Genomic DNA, 4,010 nt, shown 5'->3' on the forward strand with positions numbered 1-4,010 from the left:
GTTATTATGCTGCCAGTTGGGGGGTGTACAGATGGGGCTAGGGGATCTTGCTTCCCCCTGGAGGGAGCTATGTGCCTGGAATTCTTTCTAGAAGAAAAGGAAGATACTCAGCCTGAGCATCCGCCATAAACAACCCTCTTCCCCAACCCTCACCCTCCACTGCATTTCCCATCTACGTCAGTCTCTTTCATTGCTCTGGCCCCCTGGGGGAAGGAAGATGGTGGCCTCCCCCTTTTCCAGATGGGCAGTGGCGGTGCAGTGGTGGGTAGTGGCCTGCTCCAGGTCGGCCAGGGTGCCCAGGATGCCCCAGTCCGCCATCTCCACTTATTCAAGCCCCTGCCTTCTTTCCAGCCCTGCTCAGAATTCTGGCATCCTTTCCTCATGGGACCTTCTGCAGATGGCTTTGAGAGTCCCGTGAGTTCTTGATGCTGTGACTTACTCAGCTCTTTTCTGTGTCCCTCTGGCCACCTTAGCCAGACTAAAAGCTTCTGGAAGGCAGGACCTGTGCCACCTCGGACTCTGAATCCCCACAGTCCCTGCTTCCTAGGGAGGTGGTAGAATGATAGTCTGTTGAGGTGACCGACAAGGAGGTGGCCACGGAGACTTCAACACTCTCGTCCGTCTCTAGAAGCCGAGGGTCCTGGTGGTGGCTCTACATGACTCACAAAAGCCGAGGAGATGAAGTTGTCCCTTCGATGCCATGCCTCCCCACCCCCCGGTCCCCTGCTGTTGTCAAGCCTTGCCTTCTGAGCCGTGACTCTCTCTCTCCACTCTCCACGAGAGGAGCTGGAGCCACGTTCGGTTCTGTGGGAAGACAGGGCACAGGCTGCTTCCAGCCCCTCATGAAACATCAAAGTTCAAGAGCAACCGTGGAAAATAAACAGAGAGAGGCTGCCTCCCTCCCACGGAGCTCCTCTCAGCAGACGCAGCATGCTGTGCAGATGGGGGCAGGGAGCAGGCAAGCGGGGCCCAGGGGAAGGGAGGAGGATGATGATCACTCATAATTAGTCAGAACTGTCAACAGCAAACACTCACGGAGCCCTCCCAGCAGGCGCACACTGGGCTTGACACCGCTTCACTTGTTCCTCGCAATAGCCCCACCAGACAGAGTCTTTAGTATCATCCATATTTTATAGAGGAAGAAAATGAGTCACTTGCCCCAGAGACACACGCACAGAAGCCAGCGGCAGAACTAGGACTTGAATCTGGATGGTCTGACTCTATCACCACAGTAAAAGCAGCCTTACCCCACACCTAACACCAGCTCTCATCACTCATGTGCCTATGGAACAGCTTTCTGTCAATGCTGCCTGCTCAGTGCCCATTCCTCCCCAGTCTCTCTAGAGTCATTTGTCTCAGTCAGCTCTTAGCATAATAATGCTGTGTAACAAACTATCTAAAAAAATCTCAGGGGCTCGCAACAAAAAATGTTTGTAATCTGGGTCTGCAGGTCATCTGTAGTTTGGCTACATTTATTAGATGTCTGTTATGTGTTAGGCACTGTTCTCAGACCCTCAGGATCTAGCCCCTCATCGGAGAAATACACACGGCAGTAAGTGTAATGAGAAATGTAGGCCCTGTGATAGTAGGTGTCCAAAGTGCCAGGGGGACACAAGGACAGGGAGTGACCGATTTTTCCCTAGGATGAATGGAAGACAGAGGTAACACCGTCAGCTGGGCTTTGAAAAATTAGTAGAACTTTAAGAGACAGCAAAGGTGGAGAAGGGTGTTCTAGGAACTGGCAACTGTCTTTAGCAAAGGCACGGGGTGATGAAGAGATGGGCGTGTTTCGGTTGCTGAGTGACAGGTGAGGGAGTAGGTAAGCCATAGGCAGAGCTGGGTTGGGCCAAGCGGTTTGAGAAACCCTTGACATTTTTTAAGCTTGAGAATGGATGTCAAGAGGACAGTGAATTGAAGGCAGGGAGATGGCGGGAAGGCTTTGGCAGTTCTCCACGTAAGATAAATTGGAAACGAGGGGCCCCTGGACCCAGTGGGTGGGCAGATGGAAGCTGGGTACACATGATCCCAAGGTGGGTGGGGACAGAATGGCTCCATACAGTGTGTGACCAAAAAGCAACATTAGGAATATTTCTGTGAGGCTCACATTCTCACTGTTTCCAAAGAGGCATTATTGAAACATGTATTTCATCCATGGCGGTATAACTGGGATAAACCCACGTCTTGGCTCCTAGCCCCAGGGGATGCTTTGCAGAACCCTCACTCGCCTAATTCCTTATTAAAATGATCATTCTCTGTTTGAAAATAAAAAAGCAACTGATTCTTTTAGAGACACAGGTATACACACAGGACCCCGCTAGAAGCTCTCAGAAGGGCCAGCCAGCAGCCCATTGCCCACCCTGGGGGTCCCCTCTCTGTGGGTCATTGACTGTGTTAAATGAGGTGAGAGGTCCACGCGTGCCTCCTGCCAAGTGCAGACAGACGGACCCCTGGGGCTTTATCTTTGGGTTCCTTAGATGTTTAGCTCCAACACGGGGCTCAGAAAGTGTCCTTCGCCAGTGATAGCCGGATGCTCAGAGTTAAACCTCTGACCCTTCCGCTTCTCATCCCTCTGCCCGGGTCCCCCCACACCCCACACCTCGGCCACCCCAGCCAGGCCTGAGGCCGCGCGGCAGACAGGCACCTTCCTGGAGAGGAGAGACCTGCGTCCCCGGCCTGGCCACGCAGGGAAAGGAGGGCACCGCCGTGGCAGGGAGAGGCTGATTTTTAGTCCGCTACCTGGCTGGGACTCTGCAGACTAGGACGGGGCTCCTGCTTCGCGCTGATGCTGTTATTTCTCCCCACCGGGCCTGGGAATTGGGTTCTTTTCCAGGCAGCCACCTCAGCATCACCCGCGGCAGCGACAGGCCCCAGGCGGTTGCTGTGTGTCTATTATTTTTGACTGCCCGTCTTATGGGGCATGAAATCACCACTGCCACCGTGTCCCCAGGGCAAGGCAGAGGGGCAACAGCGGGGCGGTGCCGGCCAGGGGTCCTGGGCTTGGGGGAGCTCTCACTGCTCTGCTCCAGATACCCTCTGGCCTCTGGGGGCACTGCGAACGGCTGGCACAGCAAAGCAAGGGGAAAGCCTCGGAGGAAGGCAGGGCGCCCGGCTTCAGCCCCGCCTCTGCACTGGCTGCTGCCTCTGCGGGCCAGTCCTCATGCCCAAAGAGAGCTGAAGTGGATCCGTGCCTCAGTTTCCCTTTTTTTCCTAGTCCTCAGGGCCGTGCTTCCTCTAGAGGAAAGGTCCGGGAGAGAATTCCTTGACTCTTCTGGTGGCTCCTAGTGTTTCTTGGCTTGTGTGAGCATCTCTGATCTGTCTTTCTCTCTGCCCTCTGAAGCGTAGCAGGACATGCCACCCCAAAATATGACTGTAGGAATTTGGGACTTACCACCCCCAAATATGTCCCTTTGGAATATTGATTATTTTAAACTGTAGGCACTTGGAAAACAACAAATTCAGGTCTACGGCCCTGCCACCGTGAACGCGCCGATCCCATCTGATCTCGGAAGCTTAGCAGGGTCGGGCCTGGTTAGTCCTTGAATGGGAGACCACCCAGGAAGACCAGGCGCTGTGGGCGTAAAAAAGGAAAAAAGACAAAAGAGAAACAACAAATTCAGGGAGAGGCTTTCTCTGAACTTCTCTCATCTGCCCGAACGAAGACAGAGCCGCCTGAAGGAACCCAGGTGTCACCGATGCCTTCCTTCCCTGGGAGTTTCAACCGGGGTCGAATGACTCTCATGCAGGAGAGGGGACTAGAAGTGACACCAAACCCAGACAAACCTTGTCACAAACCATCAGTTCTCCAGGCCTCTCAGCTCTTCTTCTAAGGGCCCATTCGTCTTTCCTAACAGTCATCCCGTCCCCCTAAGAGGCCCACCTCCCCCACCTCTGCCCCGTGAAGATGGTATTTAATCCCGAATTCTAAGCCACCTCGGGGAGTTACTCACTTCCCCTGGGTCTCTCCCGGGTGCACATGAGGAGTGCGTGTTAATAAACTTCTGTTTGCTTTT

The 4,010-nt window shown here is 54.0% G+C and overlaps 1 pseudogene; it reads left to right on the plus strand.

Annotated features, from left to right (window-relative positions):
• Positions 1-3,459: 3,459 nt before the first annotated feature.
• On the plus strand, positions 3,460-3,577 carry LOC120601331 (uncharacterized; annotated as a pseudogene).
• Positions 3,578-4,010: the final 433 nt, after the last annotated feature.

The sequence above is a fragment of the Pteropus medius genome, unplaced genomic scaffold, assembly GCF_902729225.1.
Source record: "Pteropus medius unplaced genomic scaffold, Ma_sr-lr_union100, whole genome shotgun sequence".
Taxonomy (NCBI): Eukaryota; Metazoa; Chordata; class Mammalia; order Chiroptera; family Pteropodidae; genus Pteropus; species Pteropus medius.